We start from the raw sequence: 18,667 nt of genomic DNA on the forward strand, positions 1-18,667 counted from the left end.
AAGTATTATACTCAGTTTTACTGGGTAGGTGATTCTTGGTTTTAAGTCCTGGTTCCTTTGACTTCTGGAATATCCTTTTCCATGCCCTTTGATCCCTTAATGTGGAAGCTGCTAGATCTTGTGTTATCCTGATTGTATTTCCACAGTACTTGAATTGTTTCTTTCTAGCTGCTTGCAATATTTTCTCCTTGATCTGGGAACTCTGGAATTTGGCCACAATGTTCCTAGGAGTTTCTCTTTTTGGATCTCTTTCAGGCAGTGATCTGTGGATTCCCTGAATACTTATTTTGCCCTCTGGTTCTAGAATCTCAGGGCAGTTTTCCTTGATAATTTCATGAAAGATGATGTCTAGGCTTTTTTTTGATCCTGGCTTTCAGGTAGGCCCATAATTTTTAAATTGTCTCTCCTGGATCTGTTCTCCAGGTCAGCTGTTTTTCCAATGAGATATTTCACATTATCTTCCATTTTTTCACTCTTTTGGTTTTGTTTTGTGATTTCTTGGTTTCTCATAAAGTCGTTAGCCTCCATCTGTTCCATTCTAATTTTGAAAGAACTATTTTCTTCAGTGAGCTTTTGAATCTCCTTTTCCATCTGGCTAATTCTGCTTTTGAAAGCATTCTTCTCCTCATTGGCTTCTTGAACCTCTTTTGCCAATTGAGTTAGCCTATTTTTCAAGGTGTTATTTTCTTCAGCATTTTTTTGGGTCTCTTTTAGCAGGGAGCTGATCTGCTGTTCATGCTTTGACTGCATGTCTCTCATTTCTCTTCCCAGCTTTTCTTCCACCTCTCTAACTTGATTTTCTATGAGCCCTTCTATGGCCTGAGCCCATTGAGTGGGCTGGGATATAGAGGTCTTGACTTCTGTGTCTTTGCCTGATGGTAAGCATTGTTCTTCCTCATCAGAAGGGAAGGGAGGAGAAGCCTGTTCATCAAGAAAGTAACCTTCTATAGTCTTATTTCTTTTCCCTTTTCTGGGCATTTTCCCAGCCAGTGATTTGACTTCTGAATATTCTCTTCACACCCACTTCGCCTCTGGATCCTCCCAGTCAGCACTTGGGGTTTGAGATTCAAATGCTGCTTGCCAGCCTCAGGGCTTTTGGCAGGGGCAGGGCTGCTATTCAGTGTATGATTAAGTTCAGGTGCTCAGGTCAGGGCAGGGCCTCCTCACGGGCTCAGTTCCCTCAGGGGGTTTATGCAGAGACCTTCAACAATGGATCTGAGCTCCTGAGCTCCTGCCTGCTTGGGGAGCCCCGGTCTGCTCCCGCCTCTGCTGTTGCCTCCCGAGGGGGCCTGAGTTATGGGGGCACCCCACTCCCCTCTTGACCCGCCAAAGAGACCCTCTCACCAACCCCTGTCACCTGTGGGTGGAGGGACCCGCATGGCCGCTGGAGATCCCGTCCCTGAAGCCCCCTCGGATCTTTTCCTCTCGGTGCCGAGGCCGCGGCAGGGCTGTACTCAGCTCCCAGTCCTGGCTCCCAGTCTGTGGCACGAAGGACCTTTTGCAAGAGGTTTGCAGGTCTCTCTGGAACAGAAATGTCCCTCGCTCCAATGTTCTGTGGCCTCTGGGTGCAGAATTCGCCGTGAGTTACTTTCTTGTAGATGTTCTATGGGTTGTGGGTTTGGAGCTATGTGTATGTGCGTCTTTCTACTCTGCCATCTTGGTTCCCTCATCCCTAGATTATTGCAATAACTTGCTGGTGGGTCTGCCTGGTTCAAGTCTCTCCTCACTCTAACCCATTCAGTCATCGCAGTAATTTTCCTAAAGTGCAGGTAGAATGATGTCACCCACAGAATCCTATTCAATAGATTTCATTGGCTCTTTATATTCTTCAAGACCAAACATAAAATCCTCTGTTTGGCATGCAAAGCCCTTTATAACTTAGTCCCCTTTTACCTTCTTCATGAAATTATATCTTACTCCATGCTACATGTTCTTTGATCTCATGACACTAACCCCCTGGCTCTTCCAGGAACACCATACCCCATCTCTCAGTTTCAGGTATTTTATCTGGCTGTTCCTTGCCTGGAATAGTCTCCCTTCTTCTTTTAAGTCCCAACTGAAATATCATATCCTTCAGGAAGCTTTCACTAATCCTTCATTCTAGGGTCTTTCCTCCAGTAATCATTTCCCATTTAATCCATATAGCTTGTTTGTGTATACTTGTTTGTTGTTTTTCTCTTTAGACTGTGAGCTCCTCAATGTCAAGAGCCATCGTTTGCCTCTTTTCGTATCCCCAGTTCTTAACTGAGTGCCTGACACATGAAAAGTACTAGATAAATGCTGATTGATTGATTGAAGGGTAACCTATGCAAAAGGACAGACATGTGAGGTAGAATATTAGAGACAACTAGGTGGCACAGTGGATATATGTTAGACTTGGAGTCAAGAAGACCTGAGTTCAAATCCTTCCTCAGAGACTTATTATAGCTGTGACTCTGTAGAAAGAATGGCAAACAGTTTGACTTCAAGCAGGGAGTGAAATATGCAATAAACTGAAGTTAGACTAGAGATAGATTAGGAAGGGTTTTGAATGAAATGTCTTGGTAAAGAGAGTTTCTTCCCTGAAAGTAGGAGCTCCTTACACCTATAAAATCATAAATCTACAACAAAAATAAAAATAAAATGTACAAATCACTATGTTACATTGATCAGAGTTATGAAGCTTAATAAAGCACAATTTCTGCACCCCAGGAGCTTACAGGAAAGTAGAGGAGAAGACAGACACTCAAATATTATATTACAAAATATAATATTATAAGTGCAAGGAGGGATAAAAATAAAGATATGAAAAACTTGAAGAAGAGATATTACTTCTAGCAGGGGCAGGGAGAGTAGGAAAAGCATCATGAAGGAGTTGGAATAGGAGCTGACCATGAAAGATGGCTAGCTTTTCAACTAGCAGAAATGTGAGGGCATATGTTCTTAGGAGGGACTGAATGAACAAATACAGGAAGGAAGGGAGAGATTAGATATATATTGAATAACTTTTCCATAATGGTACTTTATCTTGTCACCTCCCTGGTTCTCCAAAGCTAGAGAAGTTATATGTAAACACAATTGTTTTATAATTTTCAATTAATGTTAAATAGACATTGTCTCATAGGCAGTATAGAAACAGATGAATAGTGTGACACATGGATAGGGCCTTGGATATACACGGGTTAAGGGTGTGTGAAAAAAAGCCAAGGAGGTAAGAGAAGTGATTGATCCAATCAGGGGCAGAGCTAGACAATAACAACTTGAACATGTAGCTGGGAGACTAAGGGACGAGAACTGAAGGCACTTTTCTCTTTATGGAAGCCAGAGAATGAAGTAGCTGCCGAAAAAGCAATACCCCTCAGAATAGTAGTTGTATTTGTAACACAGAAAGATAAGAATTAAGACAGATGGAACCCAGCTGGTCTGGGAGGTGAAGAAGAATTGAACTCAAGAAAGAAGATAGATTTGAAGTACTTAATATATTTAATCTGAGGAAGTTTACACTCCATAAATACGCTGTCTACTTACAATTTGCTTATCAGTCTAATTAGTTTCCCAAATAACTCTGAAGTAGAACTGCTACTTGGGCTCAACGTGTGAGCTAATATTCGGCTTGTATACTCATATGATGCATTCTCTAACAAGAAACCAGGCAGAAATCACAAACTACATAGCATATTGCTTAATTAAGACAAAATAGCAAAGGAAATGAGAGGGGGGGCAACCAGATCAACAGGATCATTATCTGACTCCATCTTTTCCCCATAGACAAATGGATACAAACTCACATTAGGAAATGACTATTTAGAAAAATCATTCTCTATTTTGGGGAGGGCTCTCAGCTTCAAGGCCATCTGAAGTCACAGATACTTAATGTGGTCTAGGACCTCAATTACTTCATAGCTGCATAGGAAACTCACCGATCCATTCCTCTATTGCTGTACTGGTCATGTTCTAAAGCTCTGTCCTCTTCTAAGGTTCTCCATCCTTTCCCATTGTTCCAACTATTCTGCCACTCCTCCTCAGGTTTCTCAGCACCACTTTAGAGCAATCTTATTGGTCAGGCTAATCAGCACATCTTCAGCTCTATATTTAAATGATTTCATAATCTCCATCCTATTAAAATGAATTTGGGGCTGTTCTCCATGTAAAAGTTTCTCAGCTCTTCATCCTAGCTCTGTCACATTCTCACCCATTGTCTTTGTCCTTTTAACTATTCTCATGAACCCCCAATAGAAGCATCTTTCGGGTGTTGGGCAGAGATTGTATCAGGTCTTCAGAACAGAATGATCAGGGCCCAAATTTGATCTCTGACACACATGAGCTGTAGCACTCTACTCCTCTCTTAAACTTTTCTTGGGTCCAGTCAATTATTTAAGATGACTGACGAGTTGCAGAGCTGATTATTACTGGTAGAAGAAGCTTCTTTACAGCACTGAAATCATAGGTCAGGACCATGCCCCCTAGTACCTTGTCATGGAGATGACCCTAAAGCTTCTGTATGCATCTGGCAAACACTAGTAGAGGCCAGAGTTGGCATTGTCACTGCTTCATATCTGCATATTGTCCTTTGCCTGGAATTCCTATTCTCTCTTATATTTCTATGTAATATGTAACCATAATTTCCTCACAATGTAGGAAAAGAGAGAAAAAGAGTATGTGTACTTTAAGTGGCTTAGCTGAGAGTGTAATTAATTAAAATGAATCAATATGGAAGAGCTACACAGGAGAGGAAAAAGAGGCAAGCCAGGTGTCCAGCGCTGACAGCATCATCACCAATAGAGAACAAGGGAAATACTCTGTTTATTGGTGTCCCCAGTGTTTTCATCACAACATCAAAAAATAGCTTCGCTGCCCTAAGCTCCATAGCTTCTAGCCATAAGCGTTCTGTTGCTGTTTTCTCTATGCTCTACTCTAATGAAACAAACCATCCAGGTTCAAAAATCAGTTGAGCAGTAGGGACAAGACAATAAGTTGGGGGGTGGAAAGGAAAAGAGAAAGAGCTATAAGCTATACTGAGTTGACTACAGGGCTGAATTGTTGCATAAATACTTATTGATTGGCTATATCTCTGCTAGAAATTCAGCAGAGGCTATATAAAGAAGAAGAGGTAAGAGACAGCAGAGGGAATTTAGGGGCTGTTTTCTCTGTATAAGACAAAAAACAGATAGGTTATATGCCCTATATACCTGTATATTTTGTATGAATATTTGCATCCCTCCCCTTTCTGTGCTCATGATTGGGTCTGTGGTGTAGGGTTCCCAGAGAAATAAGGATGAGGAGGAACAGAGAGGCAGGAGGGGGAAAAAAATCAAGAAATGACAACTTTAAAAGATAACAATTATAAAATTTAAACTCTAAAGGCATAATAATAGACTGATGACTTTTATGCAAATTATTACATATTTAAATGCAAATTTAAGGCATATTTTCATGCAAATTCACTTGTGGCCTTCCTGTCTATTTCATACACTTGACTACGACCTTGATAAAAATCTTAGTAACAATCACCAGTCTAAACAGGAGTTGCTAAGTGGAGAATATATCTCCTTGGGCACATCTTTAAACCTTACTCAGTTACCATGGTTGGGGGAGAGAAGAGGAGAGGAAAAAGAAAAAGAAGAGGTGAGAGGGATGCCATCCTAGTAGTCACTACAGCACTTCTTGAGAGGTATCTGGGAGAGAGGAGCTACCCCCTCCTCTTCCTGTCCTATGGAAATGCGACTTTTCTGCAATCATCCAAAAATCTAGAGTGCAGATGGAAATCCCAGTCCTTGCCCTGGGATCATTATATCACAGAGAGTTTCTTGAAGATTTAGAACAATAGGCACTCATTTTGAGCTAGAGAGTAAGTCCTTTGAAAACCTCTTCCCCACTTATAAAGGAACAGTGAAATATCAACTTGGCCATCTCGACTTTGTAAAGCACCTTAATTATCCTCTATGTTGAAATTTCATCTTCATAGCTGTTCATCAAATGTGTATACTGGTGTAGGGGGAGGGCATTTTGAATCCTTAGCTGTATTGTCAATTCCTTTTTGTGTAGACAGACCTCTAGAGAAGATGGAAAAAGGAAAGCTGATCTGGATAAGATAGGGGAAGAGCAATGGCTCTGCTACTTTCAGGAACAGTCAAAACTCAAGAAAAATGACTAAAGTAAAAATTAGCCCACGAAAAAGAACATATTATTCAACATATTAGTTCTTTAGAAAATGTTATTCTACCTAAAATTACCTATCTTTTTAATAAGGATATAGGTGATCCTAGTGAAAGCCAAAATAATTACCACCAGAAACAAAGAAATCAAAGCATATGTGAAAATAGGAAACAATCAAACATCAAAGAAGCATTGTGACTTGTAGAAATATTTTTAAAAATGACTATCTAACTCCACGTCCATGTGTACAATGTATTATAAGAGGCAGGATGGAGTAGTGGATAGAGTGCTGGACTTGAAATCAGGATGAACTGGGTTTAAATTACACTTCAGATGTTCACGTGCTGTATCATGTTATCCATGTTCCTTAGCCCCTCTTAACTGCTATTTTCTCATCTATAAAATGGAGAGATTAACAACATGTACCTCACAAGGCAACACTGAGGAATCAAGTCAGCTACTGTAAATTTTTGCAAATCTGAATACACTAAGTAAATATTATTATGGATGACAAGTACATCTGTAAGCCCTTTTTGCAAGCTTCCAAACCCAAATTTTTCATCTCTACTTCTCAAACTTCAACAAATTTATTTTCTAAGGTGCTTACCATATTTTATTCTAACTGAAAATGATTGAATATCATAAACTTTGACATGAAAAAAGTAGCCCTGAAACTCAAGAAGGCAATCAATTATGTTGTATAGTGTATATCTGGCAGAAAGATAGAAGAAAGAAAGGAGATAGATTCAGAGGCAGAAAAAAGAGAGCAACTGAGAAAAGGATGAGGAAAGGAAGGCAGAAAAAGCATGGAAGAATTTATCAACTTGGAAAGTTTCTCTCCAAATCCTGATTATGTCACAAGTGAAAATGATCGCAGTGGTTATATCACAGTCCCTGTTAGAAATTTGTTTTCATCACAAGACATATCCCAGCATGATACAATTTGTTACGACTGTCATTCTCAAGTCAAGAGAGAACATTAATAGGAAATCAGAGGATCCTTAGGTTATAACTAAATTGCACAGAAATGTGAGAAGAAAAAAAAAGAGGTAGTCAGTCACCATTCATTTTCACAAATATTAAATTGCAGTACAAATTTTAAAAAATGGGATATTCAAATTATGATGTCAGAATAAAAAAAATACTTAAGAAAGGGAAATAAGGAGGTCCATCTCAGTTTCTCCTTGATGAGCAAATAGTTTTAAAGCCATTAGGATACTTTTTGGAAAAGTCCCAGGAAAGTCAGCTACATTGCTAGCAGCTAGAGGAAAGAATTAGAAAGTAACATTTGGGAAATTCTTCTCTTGGCTACCAGTCTTCATTCTGTCTTGTTTTTGTCAAAGTTGAGTAGAGTATTAAGACACTTGTGTGGTGCACAAATGACTTTTAAAGCACTTCAAGCTGAATTTGTTGGGAAATGGGTAGGAATGAATGAATGAGTGAATGAATGAATGATGGAAAGCATTTATTGAATGTTTTCTAAGTATCAGTCATTCTACTAAGTGACAGGTTACAAAGAAAAATCTAAAATCCAGGGTATGCTGGAGCCAGCTCAAGTTCAGGAGTCGATTGTTAAATTTTTAGTGTAGTTTCTCCTCAAAATTGTTTAGAGCTTAATTTACTGTTGATTGTCTAGATGTAAGAAACTGTTAATAATGCAAATTGTACTTAAAAGTATATTGAGTATATTTCCCCCTCCCCAGGTCAGTTATTAAATATTTACCAGCATGCCCCTGGCTAAAATGATCTTTGCCTTCAAGGAGCTTAAATGTTAATGGGGGAAACTGGACCTCTATATACAAAATACATACAGAGAAGATGAAATGAGAAAAAAAAAAAAAAACTTTGCAGCTAAGGAAGCCAGGAAAGATGTTCAAGAGATATCATTTGAGGTAGTTCTTGAAGGAAACCAGGAATTCTAAGAAGCAGTGTTTAGAAGAAAAAGCATTCCAAGACCTGGGGAAAGTCACTACAAAAAACAAAACAAAACAAAACAAAAACATAAACATAAACGGAGATGGAGAGTGTCTTTTGGCATAGAACAGTATGTATGCCCATATGGCTACACTATCAAATGTATAAAGGAGAATAATATTTAAGAAAACTGGGAAAACAGGAAAATGTTATCATGAAGAGCTTTAAGTGCCAAAGAGAGGTTTATAATTGATCCTAGATGCAATAGAGAACCACTGAGCCTTATTGAGTTGGGAGGAGAAATGACACGATGAAAGCTGTGTTGTAGGACCATCATTTTCACAGTCATATGAAGGCTGTATTGGAGATAAGAAAGATTTTTTGTGAGCAGACTGAGTAGGAAGCTATTGAAATTCTCCAAGTAAGAGGTTCTGAGGACCTGAACAAAGATAGTGGCTTTGTGAATGCAGAGAAGAGGTTGTATGTATTAACAACAACAACAAAAATTGTGGAGGTAGAAAGTACAAGATGGCAGGGATGGTAGGGCATGCCCGTAGCTCTAGGTCTGAGGGATGGGGAGGCTGGTAGATCATTTTAGCTCAGAAGTTCTGAGTTACAGTAAGCAATAATGTTTGGGTCTCTTCCCAAAGTTTGGTATCAAAATAGGGAGCTCTTAGGGGAGGGAGGCCACCAGGTAGCCTGAGGAGGAGGAAAGTCAACTCCACTGGAAATAAAGCAGGCCGAAGCTCTGTGCTGTTCACTACTGGGATCAACCCATGAATATCTCCTACATTCTAGCCTGGAAAAGATGAGAAGTCTCAAAAATCATAATGATAAAAAAAAAAAAAAAGATAAAAGAACAAGATTTGTCAACTGATTAGAAATGCGGGGACAGTAATTGTTGAATATAGCATCAAGCCTATAAATGTGAGTGACTAGAAGGATGGTAGTGCCTCAGCCATATTAGGGTAGTTCTAAACAGCAGTGGCTTTAAGAAGAAAGGTAAGAAGTCCTGTTTTTGATTTGTTAGGTTTGCTATACCTACATAATATCCATTTTAAAATGCTCACTTATTGTATTTTTATAGATGATTCCTAAGTCTATATTTCCAATCCTCAGCTCTCTCTTGATTTCTACTGCAACATCACTAACTGCCTAATGAACATTTCCAACTCAATGAACCAGAAGCTTCCTAAGCTCAACATGTATGAAACAGAACTGATTATCCTTAAACCTAACCCTTCTCCTAACTTCCCTATTTCAAGTCACCAACATTGCCATCCATTTGTCAAGCTAATGAGAGATCTTCCCCATCTATTAAAGGGCCTCAGGTGGAGCTCATTAAGGGTAGCTTGATTAGAGGAGGCTTGTTTTGTAGGAAGGTGTACAGCTTTTGTTACTTGTTAATGAGGCACTAGGTCATGAGGGTTGTGATGACTTTTAGCTCCAAAAAGTAAATATACTCTGAGGTAAGGTTACTCTTTAGAAGAAGGTGCAGTGCCAGATGAGACTCTGGGTGGCCCTTAAGGAGTGCCCTCCCAACCCCCTCCAAAACTCCCCCCACTTTGAAAACCCAGATATTGGTGTTTGTCTCTCTGGTAATTATGTATGTATGTAATGGTCAGACAGTTGGATCTGTCTATTGATCTGTGATGCCTGCATTACTTATTGTCAGACAGTCAGAAGACCTGTCTGTTGGTCTTTATTTCTCTGCTTCTATTTTCTCTGTTGGTGTATGTGATTCAAGAACATTGTTGGCCCCTCAAAAGTTGCTTCCCTTTTAGAAAAGCAGATCTAAGAACCTGTGATAACAAGCCATCCTGAATATGTCAGGGTGCTTGCTGCTATACCATGTGATCATCCATGACTCCTCTTCCTCTCTCATACCTCCCATTAGTTAATTAATTAATATCAAGTTAATTGCCAAACTTTATTTTTTTAATTTTACCTCTACAACATTTCTAACAACCATCCCCTTCTTTCTACTGATATGGACATTACTGTATTTTAGGCACTCATCCTCTCTCCTCTCGACTATTGTAAGAATCTTCTAATTGTTCTCCTTATTTCCTGTCTTCTACTCCATTCCATCTTTCCCAAAAGCTTCCAAATTTACATTCCTAAAGCACAGTTCTGCATATGTGCACATGCATGTACGTATATGGTTATATATATGTATCTATACATATGTATATGTGTATATATGTGTGTGTATGTATACACACATGCACATACATACATATACGCATTTTTTTTCTACTACTCTATAAATTTCAGTGAATCCCTATACAAACTCCTTTGGTATTTGAAGTTCATTGCATTCTTTCTCAGCTTAAAAACACTTGTTTTATTTTTCACTGTTGACATTTTTGTACTCTACTTTCTAGCTAAACTGGTCTATTTGTTGTTCTCTCTATATAATATTATATATCTCCTCCTTCCATGACTTTGTATGCAAATGCTCTCCTTTCTCTACTTCTTCAGAGTCTATAATCTCTCAAAGATCAGGAGGAAACTCTTCTTGCTCTCCCTACTCCAAAAAATTTTTTGAATATACTCATATATCCTCCTCTATAGAATATAAACTTCTTGGGGTAATAGTCATGTTTTTCTTTGTAACATCAGCCCCAAGCATAAAGTCTTGTACATAATAGGCTCTTAATAAGTGCTTTTTTAATTAAGAGAGTCAAAGCCTGGACTTATGGCTTCATTAGTATAGAGACCCCTCCAAGCAATATACATTAGCACCTTCTCCAAATTAGAAAGTTGCCTATCACACTGAAGGATCAAATGACTTCCCAGGGTCAAACTTCCAGTACGTGCCAGAGGCAAGGCCTTTATTCAGATATTCCTGGCTCCAAGATGAATTCTTTATGCAAGTTTCTGCCCATCTTTATTGGATTAAATTGAATGGAATTTCTTATCTCACATCTACTTTAAATATTTCCACAAAGTTCAGAGAAACAGGCTGGATCATTAGAAGACTAGGAAACACCAACCCTTATATGGAGTCTAACAGTCAGCTGAGGTGGAGAATGGATATTCTGAAGTCATTACGTGGTTGCTAAATGCCTGGGCTCCATAATCTTGACAACATATCATCAAGGATAATTGACCTAATACTTTAGTAGAACTATCTAATTTTTTTTTCTGTGGAGCAATTGATTAGAATCCTATCTATGTCTAATTCAATTTGCTAAAGATAAAAAGGAATGATTTTTTTTTTCTAAAAGACAATTTCAGTCATTTTTCTCTATGAAAGATGCAGTATGAAATAGAGACAAGAGTAGAGGCTTGGAGTCAGGAGACTTGGGTTTAAAGCTCTCCTCTTCCCGTTGACCCTTAGATGAGTCAATTCACATCTCCAAAATTCTGTTTCATCATGCATTTAATGGGTATAGTAATAGCAATGCTGTGCATCTTACAAGGTTGTTACAGGAACCACGAGACAGAACGTAGGTAAAAGTATTTGTCAATCAATCAGTAAACATTTACTAAGTGCCTACTATGTGCCAAGCACTGCACTAAGTACTGGGTTTATGAAAGGAAGCAAAAGACATTTCCTGCCCTCAAGGAGCTCATAGTCTAATAGTTCTGTAAAGTATAAAGGCAGGACAAATAATTGCTATTATCAATTTTTTAAAAGTGTTTTTTTGCCTTGTCGATGTAGACTAGTTAGCTATTTTGCTGTATTTGTTTCTAGCTCATGGCTATAAAGAAATTGTTGCATATTTATGACCTGGGGCTTTGGACAAGTAAATATCAGAATTTTAAAATAATAAAATACATCACATCCTGAAATTCGAGAGCTTTTTACTTCCTTCTGTTCCTTTGGCTGCCAATTTTTTTTTGTATTGTGTTTGTTCACTTTTCAAAAAATTTTCTATGAGATTGGGTTCTATCATAAACTTTGATGATCTCTCTTTTTATTTCTCTCTTTCTTCCTCTCTCTGTCTCATCATTTCCCTGAAATGTATACTTTTTTCTTTTCATTTTCTTCCTCTGCATCTGAGATACTATTATCTCTCTATTACCTCCCTCCTCCTTTTGGAAAGATATCCCCTATGTAGTGATAATATTGGATAGCCTGAAAATAGACAGGAATATTTTACTGATTGTTGGGATAGTAACATAATAGACTGCCACATTTATCCGGGGAACCAAAGTGAATTTTTAAAATGTCAAGTGCCAGCAATGACTGCTCTGAGTTTTCTGTGATAATGTTGTAAATTTACCTATGGAAAAAAAAATGAAGGTATTGGGAGATGGAGTCAATAGCTAGTTTATCAATAGATGACCTCTACTTCTAGTTGGGTAAGGCATAAAAATATACTGGTAATTTAATGCCACTGACTTATTAGACGAGTTGGATTTTATGGGGATGGACTGTAATGCAGTTAGCCTAGAATAAAATACAATGCCTGAAAGTTGTAGAAAAGCAAGTGTATGTGTGTGTGTGTGTGTGTGTGTGTGTTCGTCCTTTGTTGCTGAAGACCATGCCATCAGAGAAATAATGACATGACTTGTACTTGACTGTTTTGAGTGAGGGAGGGCTGTGCAGATCACCAGGCTCACTTCTCCTCCAGAGCCATCTGAATCCAGTGACCAGATATTCATCAAGATGACTGGAGATGACCCAGGATGAGACAACTGGGGTTAAGTGACTTGCCCAAGGTCACACAGCTAGTGAGTGTCAAGTGTCTGAGGTGAGATTTGAGCTCAGGTCCTCCTGACTCCTGCACTGGTGCTCTATCCACTGCACCACCTAGCTGCCCCAGAGAGAAGAAAGTATAAACTTGACATAAGAAGAAACTTCTTAACGATTAGAGCTATCCCAAAGGAGACCATGCTGCCTCAGGACACAGCAGTATCACTGGATGCCTGTGACTAATTCTGGATGGCTCTTTGTCATATAGGCTACAGAAGAAATTCTTTTACAGTTATATGTTAGACTAGATGGCCACTGAAATGCCTTCTGTGTCTGAAAGTCTATGATTTTGTAATCAGTCCTTTCATGTTCTTATAAATGGAAAATAGCCCTTTGACAGAGCCATAAAGAATTCAGAACTCCTACCATTTCAGCTACTGTTTCTTGATTACCTTACCTAACAAAGAGAGATGCTACTCAATCTGGGACATGAAATTGGAACTTAATTTAACCAAAGCTGGAGTTATAACTGAAGCAGCTAGGTGGCATACTAGATAGAATGTTGGGCCTGGAATCAGGGAAGTTCATCTTCCTCAGTTCAAATCAACTCTCACATACTAGCAGGGGGACTTTGAGGAAGTCACTTAATCCTCTTTGCCTTAGTTCCTCATCTATAAAATAAGTTGGGGAAGGAAATGGCCAACCACTCCAGTATCTTTGCTAAGATGACCCCAAATGGGGTCACAGAAAATCAACCGTAACTAAAGAACATCATAGTTAAAGCAAGAACAAGAAAAGACTTCTATTAATGAAACATTTCAGCTAAAATGTCTTTCACACCAGGTGGTCTCTCAGCCAGTGAATTAATGGATGGTGATTGGCACATATCAATCACTACCATGTGTGAAAGCCATGCATGAGGGAGATCTAGCTTGATTTTCACTGCCTGAAAACAACAGAAATAAGAATTAGTAATTCTCTCACAACCCAATCTGGTAGACTGACCTGCTAATTCAAGAATCTGTACTAAAATTAAGTTGAAAAGCTTTATGTGGGGGTAGAACATGTGCTAGTTTCTAGAGTTTCTCACTTAAAAATTGATTCATAATCAATTTTCACTGATTTATACACTTCAATATTTTAAGTATTTGTGATTACTTCAGTATGCATTATTCCTTCAGGGGTACAGACTATACCCCCTCTACAACTAAATAGATGTCATTTGATGATTGCCAGGACTGAAAAATGTCTTATCCTGCAGGCTGTTTCTATCCCATGCCTAGAATGTTCTCTCCCAGGATCTGCCTTTTAGAATGCCTGGCTTCTTTTAAGATTTTATTAAATTCTTACCTTCTACAGGAAGCATGTAAGAACTTATATTCTAATCACACAAACAACATATAAATACATGCAAGTAAGATAAATACAGAGTAGATAATAAAATAACTTTAGATGGGCAGGCAATAGCAACTATGGGAACTTAGAAAAGTTTCCTGTAGAAGGCAGCAATTTACTTATTGAGCTGTACAAAGTGAGCTATAAATAGTGAACACAGAGAAGTATGGAAAGTCTTAAAGGAATGGTTGTAGAATGAAGTAAGCAGAGATAGGAACAAATGCTCACAATGGTATCGATGTAAAGAGAATCGACAATAGCAAAATAACCAAAGATAAATGTTAAGAAATTATGAAGAACTAGCTTGACCCCAAAGAAGACATAATAGATGACACTTTCTTACTTCTTTATAGAAGTGGAAAAGGTGGAGAGGGAAAGGAGACAACAGGCATAGCTATTCACATATGAATTTTAAAAAAATTTGGCTCATTTGTTTTCACTTTTTTTTTCTATTTGTTAATTTTGTTTTCTATATTTTTGCATTTGTTATAACAGATCTGGGCTGGATAGAGGGAAAAAATCTGGGGGATATAAAAGCAAAAGATATTAGAATGTATTTTTTTTTAAAGAATGCAAGTTCCTTGAGGACAAGGATTATTTTTACTTCTTCTTTTATCCCCAGCTTTTAGCATATTTTCTGGCATTGAATAATCATTTCATCAACACTTCCTGAGTGATTGAATTTTAAAATTTTATATAATATATATGTGGGTATATATGTATATGTGTGATAGTTATGTACATGAATGTGATAGTTATATATACATATATACATGTATATATACCATCAGGATAGTTCATCCACCTCTAAGAAGGCAGCATTTAATTCCATCAAAGGTGAAGCATAAGCAAAGCTTAGAGAGATGCAGGGTTCTTGGCTCAGTAAGAAGGCAGGTGAAATTCAGTTTTATGCCCATAGTAACAATCCAAAGCACTTTTATGATTCCTTGAAAGCTATTTATGGACCAAAAACCTATGGTGATCACAACTACTCAAGTGTGGATGGAGCCACATTGATTAGTGATAAGGACATGATCCTAGAGAGATGAGCTGAACACTTTCATAGTGTTCTCAACAGACCATCATCAATCAATCCTGAGGCCATTGAACATTTACCTCAGGTTGAAGTCAACCCCTCCTTAGCTGAACTTACAACTGAAGAGGAGGTTTTGAGAGCCATTAGGCTCCTTTCATGTGGCAAAGCACCTGGTGCTCATTCTATTCCAGCTGAGATTTACAAGATAGGGGGACCATTGCTCATACAAAAGCTGACTGAAATTTTCCATGTTATATGGCAAGAGGAAGTTATCCCCTAGGAGTTCAAGGATGCCTCCCTTGTCCACCTCTATAAGGGTAAAGAGAATAGATTGTCCTGCGACAATCACAGGAGGATCTCTCTCTTAGTCATTGTTGACAAAATTCTTGCTAGAGTCCTCCTTAATAGGCTGATCCTTCACCTGGAAGATGGGCATATATCTGAGAGCCAGTGTGGCTTCAGAAAGGGCTGAGGAACAGTCAATATGGTGTTTGCTCCCCAACAACTCCAGGAGAAATGCCAGGAGCAGAACAGAGGTCTGCACACAATGTTTGTAGATCTGACCAAGGCCTTTGACACTGATGGTCGTGAGGGCTTATGGAAAATTATGTCAAAATTTAGTTACCCAGAGAAGTTCATCAATACTGTACATCAATTTCATGATGGCATGTTTGGCTGGGTTCTGTATAATGGATAATGCTCTCGTGCCTTCCCCATTACCAATGGAGTGAAACAGTGCTGTTTGCTTGCTTCCATGCTTTTTTAGCATGATGTTTTCAGCCATGTTGACAAATGCTTTCAATGAGGATGAACACGGCATTGAAGTCAACTACTGTACTGATGGTAAGTTCTTCAATTTGAAAAGGCTACAAGCCAAGACCAAAGTGGAGGGAGTGTTGGTACATGATTTTCTATTTGCAGATGATTGTGCACTCAATGCAGCCTCTGAAGCTGAGATATAACAAAGTATGGATCAATTCTCTGCCGCTTGTACTCATTTTTGCCTAATAATACCAAGAAAACACAGGTGCTTCATCAGCCACCACCACACCATCCATATGTAGAACCATCGGTTACAACAAATGGAGAAGTTTTGAATGCTGCGAATAAGTTCACTTACCTTGGTAGTGTACTTTCCAGGATGTACACATTGACAATGAGGCTGATGTATGCATTGCCAGAACTAGCTCAGTGTTTGGGAAGCTCCAAAGAAAAATTTGGGAGAGAAGAGGTATTAGATTGACTACTAAACTGAAGGTCTCCAGAGTCATTGTGCTGACCTCATTGTTAAATACTTGTGAACATGGACAATCTACCAATGCTGTGCAGGAAACTGAATCCCTTCCATATGAACTGTCTTAGGAAGTTTCTGAAGATCACCTGACAGGATAAGGTACCAGACACTGAAGTCCTTGCTCGAGCTGAACTGCCAAGCATTCAAACTATGCTTCAGAGAGCACAATTCCGATGGGCTGAACACATTATTCAAATGCAAAATGTACACTTGTCAAAAAGACTATTTTATGGAGAACTCGCATGGGGCGGGTGATCATATGGTAGCCAGATGATACAAGGACACCCTCAAGGTCTCTCTCAAGAACTCTAGATTTGACTGTGCGACATGGGAGACATTGGCACAGGACTGCTCAGCATGGCATGGCCACATCAGAAAGGATTCTCTGCCCTTTGAACGTAGCAGAATTGAGACAGCACAAAGTAAACGCAGGATGCACAAATTTGGGATATTCACCCAAATATTCACCTGGACCATCTGTGCCTGACCTGTGGTGGAGCATTCTGAGCTCGTATTGATCTTATCAGTCACAGTTGGACACACTGTCATTTCACTTTACAATGGTGATGTCATTCTGATCCTCTCTGAAGACAAAGGACAACAACTACCACCTTATATGTGTGTGTATATATTTATATATATGCATATATATATATATACACTTCCTATGGTGTACATATAGATATATATCACATTCTTTTTCCAATATATATTTCTTCCTCTTCGCTTCCATCCACCCCCATGAAGTATTTTTTTAGGAGAAAAACAAATCAGTTGAGAAAAGCTAACCAAGACATGTATCATGATTGGCAGTATGTGCAATATTTCATATCCATAGAATCCCTGTTCTGTAATGAAAAAAAGTATATGGATTTTCTCACCTTTTTTTCAGTGCCAAAGATGATTATTATAATTTCACAGCCTTCAGTTTCAGTTTTATGTCCCTACTCTTAACACTGTTACTGTTTTACCTTATTCCTTGTTCTGTTTCCTGCACTTTGCATCAGTTCATTTAAGTTTTCCTTTAGGAATTTAGCCTTTCTAAATTCTTCATATCTGTAACTTCTTAGATCATAGCAATATCCCGTAGCATCTATGTACAACAGTGTGTTAACTTAGCAACTTTGGTTTCTAGTTCCTTTCCACCAAAAAGCAGAGCTAACAAAACAAAACAACCAGAATACAAAAAAGTGCTTCTATTCCATAAAAGATCAAATATTTTAATAAGTGAATCCTAATACAAGAATTAAGAAACTAAGGATAGTCCAACATCTATACATTTGGTATCTAACTATAATATGTCAGTGTAGATGCAATTTGATCAATAATCCATTATATAATCAAAATATATTGAATAAAATCATCACATTATAGTGTTACACTGAGGGTGAAGACATTTTATTTTCCGTGAGGACACTAGATAGATAGATAGATAGATAGATAGATAGATAGATAGATAGATAGATAGATAGATAGAGATAGATAGATAGATAGATATAGATAGATAGATATAGATAGATAGATATAGATAGATAGATAGATAGATAGATAGATAGATAGATAGATAGATAGATATAGATAGATAGATAGATATAGATAGATAGACGTAGATACATGTAGATATATGTAGATATATAGATATATAGATGTATAGATATGTGTGTGTGTGTGTGTGTGTGTGTATGAACTATTGAGATGCCATTTCTAACATAACAGCTTTCCTCCTGCCTAGGTTCCATGGTTAGGGATATGTGAAAGCGATCTTACTTGCTTGGAGTTTACAGATGGTATGGTAAGACTCTAGGATCACACATTCCTAACACCACAAGGGACTGGAAAGTTAACGTCTTCTGAAGGTGCTGATTCAGACTGAGGCGCTGGGAATGCGCCACTTCACAAGGAACACAAAGGCTACAAAACACGTTGTATGTTTGATTTCCCCATCGATTTGGTCATCTTTTGTTTCTTAGTGATGTAGTTGGAAAGCAGGTCTTTTGCTTTCATGTTTCTGTTTGCATGTTTGTTGTGATATTTATTGGTTATGGGGATCTCTAGGGAAAGACATTCTCTTCCATTGCTTATTAACCTCTGCTTTGCAATTTGCAGTTCCAGTTACTTATTGGGGGAAAGGGGGAGCTTAGAAATTAAGTGACTTGCCCAGGGTCACACAGCCAGTATGTGGTAAAGATGGAACTTGAACTCAGCTCCAAGGCCTGCCAGCCATCCAACATACCATGCTGCTGCT

Source organism: Notamacropus eugenii, chromosome 6 (assembly GCF_028372415.1).
Source record: "Notamacropus eugenii isolate mMacEug1 chromosome 6, mMacEug1.pri_v2, whole genome shotgun sequence".
Taxonomy (NCBI): domain Eukaryota; kingdom Metazoa; phylum Chordata; class Mammalia; order Diprotodontia; family Macropodidae; genus Notamacropus; species Notamacropus eugenii.